This window comes from Bombus huntii, chromosome 11 (genome assembly GCF_024542735.1).
Source record: "Bombus huntii isolate Logan2020A chromosome 11, iyBomHunt1.1, whole genome shotgun sequence".
Classification (NCBI taxonomy): Eukaryota; Metazoa; Arthropoda; class Insecta; order Hymenoptera; family Apidae; genus Bombus; species Bombus huntii.
The window spans coordinates 4896732-4915584 of record NC_066248.1 but is presented as its reverse complement, the minus strand read 5'-3'; the positions used below and the strand labels follow the sequence as shown (position 1 = coordinate 4915584).

The 18853-nt window shown below is 40.7% G+C and overlaps 1 protein-coding gene across 2 annotated transcripts in view; it reads left to right on the top strand.

Moving 5' to 3' along the window:
- The window catches only part of LOC126871440 (chondroadherin-like protein), a 172174-nt gene that overhangs the window by 138621 nt on the left and 14700 nt on the right, over positions 1-18853 (top strand). Inside the window, exon 1 of one of the 2 annotated variants that reach the window (XM_050630282.1) lies at positions 17224-18262. The exons of the other annotated variant lie outside the window; for it this stretch is intronic. The gene's annotated coding sequence lies outside the window, so the exon portion shown is untranslated. Of the gene's footprint in view, positions 1-17223; positions 18263-18853 lie in introns of those variants that run through there. 2 annotated transcript variants of the gene reach the window in all.

Genomic DNA, 18853 nt, shown 5'->3' with positions numbered 1-18853 from the left:
AATAGCAATATTAAAGATTTTGAGCTGAGCGTGGTCCGGACGATAGAGGAGTATATAAGGAATATTCAGATCAAATTTAAAATAAATCGGTTCATTAGAATTTGAGATATCGTGCACGCCAACTCGAGAAATGTAGTTTCGAGAAAAACGCGTTTAAAGTTTTCAGACAAGTTTACTTGGACTACGTCTACCGTCTACTGTTCATTGGACCGGAGCAGATGCTGCGTCACAAAAATGGCTGTAACTCATAAAATAATTGAAATTTTGAAAAATCCTTTTAATCGCATATTCTCGAATGTCTAAACTTTGGAAATATGAAAAAAAAATTTCGATTTTTTCAAATTTCTAGGCCAAAATACCCCCTTAATTTATGGCTACCTTACTGCTGCTATTATTTAATCGCTATTAATCACTACCACCAGTATCGCTAGTATTAGCCGCGTTTCTCACCATTACAGATATCGTTTCAATTCTCCACCTTCAGCGTACGTCTGGACACGCGTGTCGTTTGGAAATCTTCAGCTTTGCAACGGCAATCACGCGTTTCGAATCCTGCGGTTCGCGAAGTTGCCGAGTAAAATAACGTAACGTTACAATTCGTTACATTGGGACAGTAGCACGAACTCGAAAAGTTCAATTTCCACGCGTTTCGAATCTTGGGGTTCGCGAAGTTGCCGAGTAAAATAACGTAACGTTACAATTCGTTACATTGGGACAGTAACACGAACTCGAAAAGTTCAATTTCCAGAGCACACACGGGATTGGATATTTTACGAATAACTTCCTTAATAAGCCCGATGAATAACGCATAGATGGAGAAACAAGCCAGAGATTCGAGTCTCCTGGCTGCAACTTTCTAGCTTGCTTATCTTTTCATGGCATCAAAAGTACCGTTCCGCCAGATGAAAATCGTAAATTCCAGTGGCACGAATAACTGTAAAAATCGATAAGGGAAGGAAAATGTCCCTTGCCTCTTATCGGAAATCCCCAAAGCGAAACAATTCCTCCGACATGTCGCTTTTTATGGATGTCGGAAATGAAATATACATGCAGATAAAGAAATTGCCGGTACTTTAGTCGTTGAATCTGGTTTCTATTTGAGAATGATAATTCGCGTGCACCGTTAGGGTAATTAGAGCGTTAGCAGCGAATTCCACTGTCCATGTAGCGTTACATCAATGTTTGATCGAAGGGTTTTAGGATATTAGAAAATTGGCAATTTAAATAAAATTGAGAATTTCGATTATTCGAAGATCCGGAGGATGAAAAATTCAGAGGTTTAAAACCTCGAATCTTCGAAAGGAGAAACGATAAATCGATGGTATTAAAATTCACAAGTTTGAAGGTTGGAGAGTTTGAAAGTTTAAAAGCTTGAAAATCCAGGGATTAAAGATTCAAAGATCGAAAAATTGAAAAGTCCGAAAATTCTTACTTTCGACAGCAGTGACGAACAAATGAAAAAAAGGAAAGTGAGATATTTTTGCCTTTGACGAAGCAAATCTGAGAATCAATTTCTCACGGCTGGATCAAAAAACAGCCGCTGTCGTAAAACGAGGCCGGTGTACAACCAGTCTCCACTGAGATTGCATCGCAGAAGTTGCATTGTTCATTCGATGGCGTATAAACAATGCAAGTGTTAATTTAGAGGCGAGCCATTGTAATTAGAACGGGAAGCTATGGCGGCCCGACGAAAATACACGAGACGGGACGACGCCGCAGCGTCACGATATTTCCCATGTGCATTTTCCGCAGCCTAGCTTTCCCTTCGTTGTTATTTTCCAGCTGTCGTTTCGTTTCCCAACAAAATTCCTTCTTTTGAACCTGTTACGTGTCTATTCGTAAGAAGCTTACGTTTCATTCGTATCCGATAGACGTTGAAACTTCCTTTCTAAGATTATTTCGAGTACGTTTGGAAGCACAAGACTGGCGAAATCAATTTTATACGCGAACGTAGCGAGTGTACGATCGTAATACCCTCGGACCGATGAAATTTTGAAAAGCCCGCGTTAAAATTCTGACGTCAAAGAATTTCCAGATAAGAATAGTGGCGCCGGCGTGATACAATTTCGCAGGGAGGAGAACGAAGAAAGTCCAATTTTAAATAATCGAATATGTTGGTGGAATGAACGTTAGTTTCGAGAAATGAATCGTCGTGGAATTTCTATCGAATGAAAAATTGATCCGTTTGCTCGATTTAATTTTCAGCGAAACCGTGCGAGTCTACGTATTTGCAGCGATGTTAATTACGTTCAGATTTCATTTTCCGAGAATAGATTGAAAATAGGAAATTATAGGAATGATGATTTTAAACAAACGAACGTGTACAATCGCGTGTACAGAACTTTATCGTAGTTCCATTTGAACTCTCGATTATTTCAGCAGCGACGCGTTACAGCCGTTACGTCTCGATTTTCCATCGTCGTTGAAACTTTGTGTTCTTAGCTCGCAAACGAATATGAAAAGCGACACGTTGAAATGACTTTAATTCGTCTTTTAACCGAAGAAATATCGATCGCATTCTCGGAAGTTGTTACGTTGTCTGCGACTTCAAAGCGAATACGAGTCGATGTAAAATGATAAAGTAACGTTCGGCCAACTTTTATTTCCACGTTGAAAAAGTATCGATCAATCGTTCTCTAGTCGTGAACTAGTTTCCATCGTGGAAATACGTGATTTACGACGAAACGTTTTATATTTATTGCCGTGTTCCTTTCTTCCATGCGGCTCTTACAATCTGAACGCGATAAAAATAGCTAGGAATATCCAAAAAGTAATTTCAACAGATCAGAGTTAACAAGACGGTCGGATGGCGATCACGTTACTTAAACGCTGCAATATCGTTAACTCGCGTACATCTTACGATCGCTGGTAACGCGAGATTAATAACTTAATGAGGTAAGTTGGAATATAGGTTATTGCAATTTATGCAAATCTAGTGACTGGTATTAACGTGACACGATATATGAGATTCTTCATCAACAGCAGACCTATCATGGAATTTATTAATTGAATTGCATAAAATGGTACGAATACGCGTGATTCTTTCCATTTTCACATTTTTCTTTCGCGTACTTTCTTACTTTCACGTGAGTCGCAAGCATTGGGAATTTCTAAAAATTTATAAAACGAATCAGGCAGACTAGATAAGAGATGCTTCTAATCTTCCCAAAAATGATGAATTTACATTTTCCAAATCGAGGAGCGTACAAATATTAACACTAGAACGAAGCTGTTTCTACCAAAACCAGTGAAAATGACTTTTGACTGGTCTTTAAAAAACACGTTGTAATGGAATATTTTTATATTTATTGATTTATTACCTTCTTACAGAAGCAATTCCATGTTATGTAGTACATTTTTGGTATTATTAATCCATCTGGGACTATCATCCCTAGACGAGGGTTTATAAAATTGTAGAAACAGCGATTTTGACTGGTGTGGTATTGCTAGTGTTAGCATCTAACGATCCAGCGATCGATCCGGAATTTTCCTGATAACCGATATCGTCGTATCGAACGATACGCAGCAAGAATTTGAAAAACGCGTGACAAGTTGTAGAAAACGAGGAAACTGGTTAATTAGGGTTCGATGAACAGATTGCAGGACCCTTTTACACTTCGACGAGTACCAGTCATTCTCACTGGTATTGGTATAAGTAGCCTTGATGCAAAATTATTTTCAGTTTGAATACGTAAAAAACAAAATAAAACTCGTTATATTATTCTTTTGGTTATCGTTGCGAAAGTCATTACATCATTGCGGGAGAAGAAGCAGGAATTTGAAAATAAAATTGTAAAACCAGTCAATTTGAGTGGTGTGGTAGTTCTAGTGTTAAATGAGCAAATTTTATCGCATATTTCATTCTTATTTTTTCATAAGGAATATTTCACGTCTGTTCTCGTCTATTCAAATTCACCGAACTCCATCTTAAACCCGAGTAACGTAAGAACGATAGAAAGACCGCAGTTGAAATATCCCGAATAACGTACGAATAAAGCGTTAAAGGGTTGCTCCGCGCGTTATATCGTTCTTTTAATTATCGCTGCGAAAGCCATTACATCATTGCGGGGAAAAGATATAACACGAAGTAGAAATTTGAAAATAAAATTGTAGAACCAGTCAATTTGACTGATGTGGTAGCTCTAGTTTTAAAGCAGCGAGGTTTCGGTATTTTTGCAGCTATAAATCTCTTCAACATCGAGCATACGCGATCTACAAACGTCTTTTTTCTTCAACGCGTTTCATGATCGACGATACGACGGAATTTAATGGTAGAGAACCTGATGCTTCGCTGGAAAATAAACTATACATGTACATGCACGCGTATTAACGTAATGGTATTTATTCAAACTATTTCTCCGACAATAACTCGTACCCGAAGTATTTCTACTATTCGTACTATTAATAATATCTATCTTGATGGAGATCGAGATTTGTAATACCTCGAACTACCATAAAGTCGGACTCTTTCTTTGTTCTCGGCGAAGCCACAGCGAACGAGCATAAAATTGGAAAAAGAATGGACGAATCTACGAATAATTCGGCTTGATCGCGTGTTCCTTCGAACGAAACTCGCATGAATAAAAGATCGATGCAAATGTCTCGATGCTGCCATACGTTCGAGTCGTTGGAGACGCGCGACGATTCATCGATTAACATTATCGTCACGTTCTCCATCGATCGATGCCTCTCGCTGAGCAATTAAAACCGAAGATGTCGGAGCCTCTTCGAGACTGTTCCCCTGAAATTAAATTTCGCCTCCCGTCACCTACGTCTCGAACGGTTGAAAAGCCGCGGATTAAACGCGAAAGAACCTCTGCGACGTGACAGACTCGAGGAAATTTATTTCCACGTCAGATTCCTTCCCTTTCGGCTAAAGAGAGACACGCGACGGAGTAATTGATTAATATTCGCCGGATAGTATCGTTACCGCATGATTATATTTCGCTGATCGAAAGCATTAGGTCGTCCGGAAAGTTCCTTTCGTTTTACAAGGAAATAATGGACGCGCAATATTTTTCGTTTCATATTATTTTATCGAATTACGTACGATCCATTTTGTTCTATCGAGATAAAAATCACAACGTTTGACAGATTGGCTTTTACGTTTGTAGAAAAATGCGTGGTTGTAAAAGACGTGTCTGTAAAAGAAAGACACTTTCCGGACAACCTAATACGATGCTGACGGACAGTGGAAAAAATGGTCCGTTTGTTTGTTCGTTATTTAGAGGAGAGCCGTATGTGGAAATATTTCATCGTGTTTACCACGAAGCATAACTGCTACTTTTAAAGCGATTAAAATATGATAAAACCGCAGAGTCAAAGTTCTAATTAGAATCGCGAAGAGTTTGACGAACGTAGAAACGAAAGGAATCGATTGGAACTTGCTACAAATTAAAACGCGAACTCACAGGTGCGTTAAAAATTTGATGAAATTCGTTTCTGTCGTTCCTCTCTCTCTCTCTCTCTCTCTCTCTCTCTCTCTCTCTCACTCGTTTCTGCCACGACGTGGGATCGTTAACACGTTCGCGTCTTAGATATTTCGTGCTGTATCTTATGAAAAATGTTAACTACTGTCGAATAAAACAGTAAAAAAAGCAATGATGGCATAAAGAAACTGTTACGAATGCGTCTTTGCGTCTGAACAATACGAAACCATCGTCAGTACGTTAGATGCATCTAACTATATTGCTGGCTCGGAAAGTTCGTTGCAAGTTTTAAAGAATTTGGTAAAAAATCGTATTAAAACCTGAGAGATTGTGCAACGATGGAATATCGAAGTGGCGTGAATGATGAAGAATGATCGTGGAAGAAAATGGCACCTATGTAACTCGGTAAAAGGTATATCGAATGGAAATGTAAATCAAAACGAACTTTCCCACCGACCTTTCGAATTTTTCCAATCGCTGGAAAAATACGCGACAATTCAAGCTATATGCTTCTCAGGGTACACTCGTCGTTTCGTTTTATATTCGCCTCGTTGCTCGCACCGAAACTCGTTGATTCGATTAAACAGCGATTTCCTGTAATATTTAGCTTGGAAATACTTTAGCCTGATTAGAGGCTGCAAGTTTTCCGTATTAAGTGGTCGTTCCACGAGCTCGCCGGCAAACGACCAACATCCAAACTTTATCGTAGTTTACATGGAACTTAAGCGACCGATTGGTAACGAGATAATAAACGAGCCGCAAACCACAACGAGATAATGAGCCAGTGTAACGTGCCAACGTCGACCAAGCGAATCGCGATTCGTAGAACATCATTGACGCGAAATCTGCATCAAACCGGTATGAAAATGTAGAACGACCATGTGATCGATGGATTCGCTGGATCCGCGAGCTATTTAGAAACGAACCGATGAAAGTTTAACCGGAGGGTAAAATTGACGAGGCTGTGGGAACGTTTGCCCGAGCTTTAGGCGCTGTTTCGTGGCTTGGTGAATCGAACGATCGACGAAACTCGAACAGGCGACGTTTTACCGCTTCGTTCGTGAAGATCTCAAAAAAGAATCTTCGAACGAGTACTTGAATTCGGGAGGATAATTTTTCAGAAGCAACTTGAAAGATTTACGCCGAGCAAAGAAATCGCGTTCGAGTCTGTTGCCTCTTCCAAGAAAGTTCCTCGTGAAAAATTGATAAACCGTCTTTAAGAAACTGCTAAAACGCAAAGAGCACGAGCGAAATTGATCCGAAGAAAGGGACGAAAACCTCGCTCTCGCGTTGTCGAAACGATATCTTTCGGCGTGTCGTATTGAAGATATCAGATTCCTGGAATATAAAATACATATTAACGGTTTTAATCGAGAAACGTTAGACGTTCACGCTGAAACCAAGTGAAACGAGTTTCTAAGCAAAAATCTGGAAACTTCGCGCTCGAAATTCGTGTTCTAACGAACCGACGTTCTCGTTTCTTCGTTTGCTCCTTCTGTCCGATTTTCTCTGGCTTTGCTTGTTCTTCTTTTCGTGCTCGTTCCGACGCAACTTGGAATCTTCGACGCGGGTCGATGCGACTGAAGTATTCATGGCTCCGTGAAAAGATTTTTCCGCTGCTAGCATTCGCCGATTTCGCTAAATATTGCATCCAACGATGCAGGAACTTCGTTACGTTTTCCACGGGCGCTGACTATTTTTAAGCTTGCTCCGATCGTTGGCTCTTGCCCGTGGCAGAATCTAATTAGAAAATCGAAATTCTTGATGCAACGAGCTAGTAAAAAGCACACGGACCAACGAAAATATTCGAACGTTCGTAGACGCTTTTTAGAGATACGACACGGAAAAATGTTCGTTACGCGACACACTTTGAAAATTAACACTGTTACGGAGCTTGACTATCGCGATCATGTCGATCAGGTTCGCATGAAATCTGGAAATACGCGTGGGTATTATAAGTGGACGTTTGACGCGTTTACGAGAAGTTTGAGAACGTAAAGACGCATAGAACGCGTACAATGTGAGAAAAGTAGACGTATGTCGGAAGCGTAACGCCTGTTGTAGCGTTAGGTTGTCCGAAAAGTGTCTTTCTTTTACAGACACGTCTTTCACAACGATGCATCTTTATACAAACACGAAACCTAATCTGTCAAACGTTGTGTCTTTATTTTGATAAAACACAATGGAGCATACGTAATTCGATAAAATAACATAAAACGAATAATGTTGTGCATTCATTATTTCTGTGGCGGATCGGTGTCAATAGGACGCCGACAGGTCGAGGAATCAACGCGGCGCAACACCTCCCGGGCGATCCGCGGGTACCAACCGCCAACACCAGAGGGCTACGACGACGAGTCTGTCTATCTCGCTAGCGGTCGAATATACGGACGATTGATACAAATACCGCACCTAGCGAGACTCCCTCTACGTCTATGGCAGAAACTACCGGGCATAGCCTTACCGACGAGTCCACCGGTAGTCTCGGGACGAAACGCTCATTCCCTTTTCACCTAGCTCCAACTGCACCACCGTCACATTTCTTTAGAAAAGGAAAGAAACTTTTCGGATCATTTCTTAAATTGCGCTTCTCACGAATTTCCATAATTGCCGGCAGCCTAATTGTGTAAGATATTCGGTATTTCTCATTAAACGACAAATGTCTTAGAAAACGACAGATACCTTCATCACTACGTCCATAAAATATATTATTCGTGCCATTAATGAGTCAGCATTATTAATCTTGCTATCGATATACGCTATATTACTAATTAATAGCTAATAGGATTAGTAAAGTATTCAGTGTTCGGTGTTAGGTTCGAGAAATATTAAACATTCGTAATTATTCATTTTACTCGAAGTTACTTGCCGAGTGGGGAGAAAGTTTCGGGGCATTTTTAATTTGAAAATTTACAGACTGAAAAGCATGGTGGTCGGGTGAAGGTTGATTTGCTTTTCGTTTCTGTGCGCCTGAATAATTGGAATTCTGAATGGAAACTTGATGGAAATGTACTTTTTCAAAGGAGATAAACACGATGAATAAAAACGACACGTGAAATTTATAATTGCTCAAAGAATTTTCAGAATAATCGTCAAAGGTAGAAGCCCAAAAACATTTATATTTCATGTTTGAACGTGCGTGCAACTTTCTCTTAAAATTTAACTTTATCCACGGTTTCCACAAGTTGAAGATGTTGCATCGTATCGACATTGCGTTCCTGATGTTTGAGGAATCTGTTGACAAGTGGAACGTTGATCGAGAAGGGTTAGATTGGACGTATTCGTAATTCCATGAATATCGTAATTGCAACGGTAATACTCTATGAAATTAGTTGGTCGAGCCGTTTGTCCCTGTGATATTAACAACTAGCATGATCAAGGTAATTATACCGGCCGCGTAATTACAAAATAAACGGATATCGTTGAACCCTCGTAAATATGAACAATTTCGATGATCGAGCGGTCTAACTTTCCGGTTTAACAGACCCGCACTATCTACATTTTCATCAGGAAATTTTCGATCGAATTACAACTGTAACACACTTATTCTAATAGAATATTTTCCAGTTTCAAGAGCTATCGTAGTTTTCTGCAACTCGCAGAAACGCTGGATGTGCCTTCTCTTGCCCGTTTCCGTTTTAACGTGCTCTTTCTCCGATCAAAATAGGTGCAACGAATAAACACGTTGGAATTTTTAATAACTCGATCAACGTTTCTTCAGGGAAGGATTAAAAAGAAAGAAAAAAACGACAGCTAAGAATACTTTACAGACCACGTAACGGAGAACGTATACCTACGTTTACGTATAAAAAAGAACCGCGAGAAGTCTTCATTTGTAGAAGCGTGCCCACTTACGATAATTAAACTGCGGATAATTATGCAAATTCATGTTTTTGTATAAATGTAACGAGGAAAATGGAACCTAGGTAGAGAATTTTGTCGTTTTACTTGGCGAAATATTACACTGGTTTCTACAGTTTCGACGCTTTCTATGGTTTGCCCGTGTTACCTAAATTCTCCGCATTTCTCGCGCCTTCGAGTATCACGTAAACGTGTATGTATATGAAACAGCAATCTCACAATAACTTGAAACAGTTGCAAAAGAAAACGACGGCTTCCAATAAAAATTGAAAATTAAATTTATTCAAAATGTACGTTTGGTGGTAAAAAAAATTACGTGTCGCGTGTGCAGGAAAATTCGACGGAAGCGCGAACGTTACTCGGTCGTATACGAAGCATCCCTTCAGACGAATTGTATTATTTTATCATTTTCTCGCGTCATCGTTCGTTCAAACAACGTAAACCGAGCAACGAGAATCGAAGCGAATCGATCGGTTTCCACGCCGCATATACAGGGTGGTTGGTAACTGGTGGTACAAAAGGGGGTGATTCTACGCGAAAAAAGAAGTCGAAAATATAGAATAACAATTTTTCGTTTGAGACTTCGTTTTCGAGAAAATCGACTTTGAATTTTCGCTCGGTACGTCTCGTTATAACGGATCTCACTGTAGATCGTTGTCTCGATTGACGTTATTTTTAAAATTTTTAAAATTTTTAAAATTTTTAAATTTTTAAATTTTTATTCTATATTTTTGACTTCTTTTTTCTCGATTGACGTTATTTTAAAAATTTTTAAAAATTTTTAAATTTTTAAATTTTTATTCTATATTTTCGACTTCTTTCTTCGCGTAGAATCACCCCCTTTCCGCTTGTACCATCAGTTACCAACCCCCTCTATATCCACACGCGCATTGTACACATTATAGTCAACGGCTGGGACCACTTGTTGTTTGAGACTAACTTTACCAGGCCCGGTGAAAAATGACCGATTTCAATGTTTAATTTAAAATTGTACATTCGTTGTTATTTCTCTCGTTCGTCTAACTGCAATTTTTGTCTCAATTTTAGTCTCAATGTTTGTTTAATATAAGAATCAACGTAATGTTAGGACGAACGAAAGAAATAACGATGAATTTTGAAATTCAATTTTGAAACCAGCCATTTGACCGGGCTTGATAATGTTAGCGTTAAATGCTTGCATTAATCGACTGTTCCTCGCGAACGAAATTATTCACCGCGTCTCTGAGAAATGGTTCCCCGAGACGTTTCGATTTACCATTAACTGAGCGTTCGCTCCACTTGTTAAATTACCGAAATTTACGCGGAGTTAAGATCGCTGTTGAGCGAGATTGAAATCGCGAAGTACTCGTTAAATCTTGTGTAAAATAATGGCCGCTATTGGAAACCCTTGTCGCAATCCCTTTGCGCGCAAGATTCTTTCGTATTATCATAGGAGGATAGTAGTTGCTTGACAAGTATTGTTAGAAGATACAAGAAGACCCGACAGTTTGATTATTCGAACACTGGAACGTTCAAAAATTTGCAAGCTTGAAAATCGTAAGGTTCGAAAATGTACAAATTTAGAAAACCGATGCGGAATTTCCGCTGGATTCAATTCGGACAAGATATTGAGAACAAGAAGATACGGTCAGCTTTGTGACAACAGACAAGATTTTTTTTTTTTTTAAATAACGTTTATTAGACCAAGATACATTTTAATACATTTGGGTATTCACAATACACTATGAATTTTGATAAGATGTGTTAAGCAAAAGTACATTTATATTTTTTGTGTTTTAATATATTCTTTGGATTTAAGCCGCTGGGGAGCGGAGCTTTTATGCGATTTCGTTTTTAGTTGTTTTTTCTGTCCTGAAAACTTGGTCGCAAAACAGGACGCTTCGGTAGTCTGCTTTTTGGGTGCTGTGTAACTTTGGGGAGGGGCGGGATGAGAGGGAGGGGGATGTTAAATAGGTTTATTTACAAAATTTACAATATTTACAATGTTCACGCCTGTGTTATACGGGGGCAGAATTGAGTTCTGTCGGTTTAATGGTTTTCTCTCTTATTTTATTATGGATTCGGTATCCACCAATATTTTTTTGTGCTTTTTCTGTGCTTGTCTTTAGTGCCTTTCAGAGGGAGAGGGTCATATTGTATCTCCATCTAGTGTCTGCGGTCTGTCCATTTAAGTTTTCTTCGTAGAGTATAATTTTGATCCCTATTTTTCTTTTCATGTGATAGATTATTGGCATATTATTTTGGTCTTGGAGGTAGTTTTTTTCGTCTAAATATAGGAAAGCTTCTGTAGGGATGTAGTCACGTGACAACAGACAAGAGCATCGCAACGTTCGACAAACATATTCCGATACAAATTTTGGGATAATCCAACAAGATGTCGACTATTCCGGTGGTCGAAAAGGGCTCGTTATCTAATTGTACGACAGGAGCATCCTTAAAGGTTTTAACGACTGACAGAACCGAGCCAGACTAAATTTACGTTAGCGTAATTTGACATAAGGACGGAGTCGGTGCGTTGCCTGGTCGCAGATAGTTTGCAATTGGGTCACCGAGTTTAACATGCTCTAACAAACGCGTATTCTCCGCGGTGGAACTTGCACGGAAGTTTATGCAGCATAAAGATTATTATAGTTCCAAGGCGGACGAGAAGTTCGACAAAGACGCTTCGTTGGAATCTCCAAGAAAATTTCAATCCCACTGAATTATATCGCATCTGCATGTTACCGTGAATTATTTTCGTCGAATCTATAAAATAATTATGTACGCGTCAGTGGTACAATTTTATCGAGAAGTCGGACATAAAATCGTTCCTTGCTCGTTATTAAACAGATCCTATCGTTTTGTCGGTCGTTTCGAAACAGAAGCTCAATGACTTTCGCAGACGAATGTAGTTCGTGTCCACTGAACCACATTATTAGCCACCTTTCGAGTTTCACCCTCTGCTTTCCCTCTTCCTCCAAGTAGAATGTTTCTCAACGATTCCCTCTTCCATGAGCTTTCCATTTCCGAAACGTCTCGGTCCACCGTACTAGTCTCGCGTTCCTCCTCGTCGAACCTCCTCCGATACGCGACAGTTTCTTTAATTTCGTCGGCGATCGAGACACTGTCGCGCGAATTGTCCAGCTGAATGGGTTTTCGAAACGCCGTGAAGCAAAAAAAAACAGTTAGTTCCATTGGCTTGGCAACCAAGTGATTGCGGACTTTGTCGATACCATCTAATGAGAAAATCCGCAATCACATAGTTGCCAGCCCAATAGCAATACGCAGCAAGCGGACGTTGAACATGGAGGAAGAACGTGGAATCGTTGGCGTCGCTCGTTTCAAAGCCGAGATCCAGAACGAATCACCGTCCTTTATCTTCTTCTCGTTTCTTTCTTGATTCCCTGTGAACCGGTAGCGACGACCAAAATGGGATTCACCTCGGTCGTGGTCGGTCGATCGGCCGGTAAGTGCGTTCGAATGGAAGTCGAGGGAAGGATAAAAGCACCTTTAGCGTCGAATTGAATTTTCCACTCGACACGACAGTCCGACCTCCCTCTGTAAATTCAATTAGCGCGGTAGAATCTCCGACGACCAGGAGAATTTTTCCGATGGAAGCAAGCCGACGCGCATGATAATGCGCCGCGAAGACGAACGATCGATCACCGCGAGTCGCAATTACGATAAGAAGGGCAGGGTCGCTGGCACAGGCTGGCAGAAGGTAAGGTGTGGTTCTCCATTCTCACCCTGCTCCATGGAAACTCGCCTTTGTGCCGTTAACCGGCTTCGTTCTCCTTCCTCTTTTTCTCTCATTTCCTTCTACTCTGCTTCCTCCTTTTTTTTTCTCTCTCTCTCTCCTCGTCCCTTTTCTTGCGTTCGTTACCGTGCGCCGCGGGTAGTTTCAAAGCGGTTATTTTATGTAAAGCAGGGGGAAAAAGAAGGAATGACGCGACAGAAGCCGGCGGGTCGAGAGAGTTTTCGTGACGAAAATTAGCTGGACGCGGTAAATTTGCGGACTCCGATAAACTGACGAATAAAATTTCCTCCATCGCCGCGCTTTCCTTCAACTTTTCTTCCGCGCGTTTCTTCCCGTTATCGTTGCCGCTTTTAATATCAATTAAGCCGAGATTTCGCCTTTAAGATTTCTACGAATGCACTCACCCCCTTAGAAACCGTCCAACAGTTTACTTGGAAATAAAGAAGAGATAAGTCGCTTCTGTCGTTGCGACGAATACATTTTACGGTAATTGTATTTGCGGCAGGATCGAGGTCGATCGAGATCAGAATTCAAGCCGCGAGCGTGTGATATTTCGCTTCTTTTTTAATATTCCGCTTATTCTACTAATTTTATAGTATCGTCGGTATTATCGTCATCGAATTAACAGCCGCTCGTTGTGCATAATTTATTACCTATTAGAATTTCATATTTCTCCTTCTTCGTTAGCAGTACAACGCAATATTTCGCTGTTTGGTATTTTATTCGGCCATTATGGCCGAATACGATTTAACGTAATTCGTTAATAATATAATTCATGACAATTCCATTTCCTAATCCGTGGCAACGTATAGTAAAGTTCAATAATATATCTGGTTGTTAAAACTGTACGCCACAACTGAATATCGCAGCGCGCTGTTACGCCTCAATATTGCAACTCGCAGCACGCTGGCAAGCTTTCAACGTTGATCCAAATTTTAAACGCATCTGCCTTTAGTTTTCTTTATCGTCCAATACTCGTGTGTAATGCCTATATTCCCGCCTTTTATTCCACCCTGTTTCGCGGCCTTTTATTCCTCCTATATTCCCCCCTTTTTACATTCGTTTTCCTACGCTTTTTTCTCCTAACGAAAACACCACGAATAATGGAAACGCTTTGGAAATAAAAGAATTCGGTCGTTGACGTTGGCGCAGGCGAGCACATTGCGAGCAGATATTGCGTGCGACACTGCGAAATGTCAGATTACCCTCAACAACCTTTAATCTCACGTCAGCGTTTAAATTATTCCCGTACGTATTTGTTTAATACGAATATATGGCGCTGAAACGACAATCGCGTGCGTCGCTCTAACTAACGAAAAGATAGCCTCATAGAATGTTTTTAACGCACGTAAGACGTTCGAACGAATGTTCCCAACTAACGGGATAATAACCGTAAATAATATTTAATGCTCGTGAAATATTCGAACGTTTACAGAAAAGCAATTTAAACGGATAGCTCGAATTCACGTCGCCCTAACGTTATCTTATACGTATTTTCGTGGCCGCTATTTCTTATTGAATTCTTCATCGTCTTGATTCCATTCCTCGCGGGAATATATTTTATACGATCTTGCAAAACTTTCTTCGACATAGCAGTCGGACATTTATCCTCAAAGGCAAAGTAACTGATCGATAGTCGGCGCTTCAAATTTTTCTCGTGCTTTTTCGTAAATGCGGAAGTTGCATTCGACATTTCGAAGTACATTTGCATTCGACGGTGGCTCGCATAGCGTGGTCAACCGGGACCACCGGGTGATTTTTCATGCAAAAATTAATTGAAAATGTCGAATAAAATTCTTCCCCCAAATTATATACTGCTAGAGGAATGCAAATTAATAGAAATGAAAGAAAAAGCATTAAAAGGAGAAGAGAATGCACTAGAATCAAAAAAGGAATTAGTAAAGGAGTGCATAAAGGAAAGAGATAGAGAGAATGGGGGAATAGTCAGGAAGGGAAAAGAGCAAGAAAGAGAAAGAAGGGACTAGAAGAGGTGAGAAAAGGAGGGACGCAGATGGAAACAAGAGAAGAGCAAGAAAGAATGACAGCGGACCAAATTATAGAAGAAAGAAGAAAGAGAGAAACAGAAGAGAGGGGGAAAGGGATAAGGGAATCCAAGTATAACGTACGCTACAGGAACATAGCCAAAGAGAAATTACCAAAGTACTTAGAAGGGAGGATGAAATGGAAGGACAGAAGAATACTGGCAAGATTCAGATGCAGAAACCAAACCAAAGCAAGGGAATACTGAAAGGAAGAGGGGGAGAAAAGATGCAGACTATGCAAAAGGAAAGAAGAAGACCTAAGACGCGTAATAGAAGAATGTGAAATAACGGGAGGACCAAAAGACGTAGGAAAAACGCTAAACGAAACTGGAGAAGGTTTAGCGGAACTGAAAGCAATAATAGAGAAAAGAAGGGCAAACGACAGGAAGGAGGCTAAAGACCAAAGTTGCGATAGTTTTTAGCCATTAGTTGATAATTCATAGTTCGCTATAAATGAACTGCATGGTAGTGCAATAGAATAGAAAGAAGAGAATTAGATGTAAAACCGAAAGTTGGTTCAAAGGCGAAAGGCACGGACTAAACAATAATAAATAAAATAAAATTCTTTCCACCGGGGAAATCTAGTTTCGAAGAATCGTAATAATTCGCCAAGCCTATTTAAACTCGAACTGATCGTCGATCGCGTACGAGCAAATAATCGGCGAAAGGTTATTGTACACCCGAGGATCAGTGAAAAATGTGGAATCAAATTTTTCCGTTTAAAGCCTTGCACGGCCAAGAGAATAGAATTTGAAGAATTTAATACAGGCGAATGATAAATTGTCAAAGTTATTTTTCTCGGAAACGGATCTCGCGAAAAACTTGTACCGTACATTTTCCACTTATTTTCATATACGACATAGACGATAGCCTTTGATCCATAGTTTGCTCCTCTCCGGTCCGGAATTAGCCACGTTCAAGCATACGCGATAAACTTTTCAACTGGATTTTCTCGAAAACCAAGTTTCGCTCGAGCAGATCTTACATTCTACATTTTCGTATTGCTGTGCATACGATCAGCCTCTAGTCGGCTGACCGTGTTACGCAAGACACCCTGTACATGTACCGGCGATTCATAGAGTACGTAATAGGTCAGAGAAATACGTGTACATTGACTTGCACTTGTTTAATAATTAACATTCATGAAGAAACGTATCACGGTATCACAGAGCGATGTAAATGTATTAGTTTGTCGCGAAGATCTATTTATAAGGAAATAACGGATACACAACGTTTACTGTTTCGTATCGTTTCAGTGAATTCTTTACGACCCATTTTGTTCCCATAGAACGATAAATGGGTAAAGCAATATAAAAGAAAGAACGTCGTATGTGTACTATTTCCTTACAAAACGAAACTTATCAAAGGAAACCTTATAAAATGAAAGTTTTGGAACAGCCTAATATTTTCGCGTCACGTAACGCTATTAAATCTAAACGTTTGCGGGCGTCTCGGTGTTCCATAAATACACAGACGTGCACAGTCTGTCTGTCTACTTGTCACGCCAATGCCACGCAGAATTAACAAGTCAAAGAAGATCGATCTGATCCTCGTAGTATTTTTCATTCGATTTCGACAAACGAACGTTGCTTCGCGCGGATATACATTTACGTGAAATCTATTCTCCGCATCTTCGACGCACCTACATACATAGACAGACGCGTTTACACGCAAACATACACACACACACACACACACACACACACACACACACACACACACACACACACACACACACACACACACACACACACACACACACACACATTTACAGAAAGCTGACAAATCGACGCATCGAACGAAGATCGTCAGCGCGAACGGTGCACCGGCGCCGAAACGTTGATCGACCGACGGTGTAGCGTGGAAAACCGAGTGTGGAGCATCGGTAAGCCGTTCGGCTTCCACGCCCAGGAGTATCGCGAGATCTCCGATGACGTGGTTGTCCACCTCGTTGCCATTGCCGTCGTTGCGTATCCCATGATCCCCTGAGACGGAAACCGCCCATTAGCCGGCCAATGATGATGCCAACGGACACCCAGGTCAGCTCTCCGTCGTGGTACCGCACAGAGGCCGGCACTGACGGCAGCTTTCGTTCGTCCACTCGTTTCGTTTCGTCCAAGAGACGGCAACCGTCCGACGAACGGCAAAGTTTCGTCGATCATCGGGCTGTTGGGCAAAAAAGAAGGACTCTCTTCGTGGAAAGTAAAATCGTCGGGAATATAAAAAGAGGGGACGGATTTAAAAAGGGAACAGGATAATTTTACAATTGGATCGAAGGGAATATAGTCGTTGCTCGTCGCTAGCTGCATCTCGAGGATCGGAAAGATTCGCGAGAGGTGGCTGAAAATTGGAAGATCTCGCGGATCTCTTCCAGTGGATAATTGGATCGTCGGGGACTGTGAGTTTAATCGGTTCGCTCGCTACGAATCTTGCTACGATCCTTTTTCGTCGTTTGGACGTCGTCCGGGCGGCTTTGACCGGCTTTCGCAAATTGGCGAAACGATCGGCGCGGCCGATTAAGGAGGACGTGCGGAGAATACCGGATGCGAATGGAAGGATAGAAACTGGACGGAATTGCGAGGACTAGTGACGCATCGATCGACGTTCGTTTGTTTGATAATCGGTGGTTCGGTTAAATTAACTCTGACCACGTAGCGCGAACATTGTGTTCGTTCCTTGGCGGCAAGCGCGAAGGAAACTTGCGAGGAAATCCACGGGCATATTAATTCCATATTAATTCTACGTCGATGGTTTGTCTTTGTCAACGATAAAGTGAGTTCACGGACGAAGCGAGGGTTAAGATCGGAGAAAAGTAATGGAAATAGAAATAATGGATAAGTGAAAGATAATAATCGAGTGGAGCTTGTCTTACGGAATAGTAATAATAATAACGACGATGACGATTAATCACTGTGACCTATAACCATCGAAAGTTTTATTTTGGATGTGGCGGTTACATCATTCGCACAGTTGCATCGTGGATAGAGAAAAGTGTGTCGTTATGCTTCCCCCTGCGCTCAATGTAAACCCCTGTTTCGATTAATCGAGTGAGCGGCTAAGTTTCTTGATACGCAGTGACATAAATAAGCGATGACCAGTGATCACGCGAACGCTCGTCATTCTTTCGCTTCGCAGTTCCGTAGCAAGTATCTCGCGAGTGACAGAGGAAACCGCCACGTGATCTACATGGATCGGTATGTGTGGTTCTTCGTATTTTTCGAAAAAAAAAAAAAAAAAAAAAGAAAAAGAAAAGAATCTCTACCCAATTTCATAGTTTGGAATTACGTGGGAACATTTTCGATGGGATCTCGTATCTGTCTGTTTCTAGAATCAGCTCGATATGACGATGCGAAACGGTGTTTTCGGTAACGACGTTTTTACTAGAAAAATTTCCTACTAAAAAAAAACTTTCCGGCTGAAAGAAAAAGTTAAAAAAATCTGCTTCCGTTACAAGAATTTCCTGCTCTACCGAAAGCTATACTTTCGTTGAGAACGACGCTTTTTTGCTGAAATAACCGCTTTTTTTAATTAAAACGGTAGAAAAAGTTCCCATTTAATTAAAAATATATTTCTTTTTCGCTAAGCGATCCTCTTCTCTGCTGACGAATTATTTCGAGGATTTTCAAAAGGTACCCACGTGCGAAACGACTCGGAAACGTAAATAGAAATGCTGCGTTCGAATAAACGCGATGCAAGAACAGATAATTTAACCTTCGAAAGAGCGTGTTCCCCGAGTATCATTAACCGGTTAGCTGTTGCAGCCTCTTTGAAAAGTGTGTACCTAA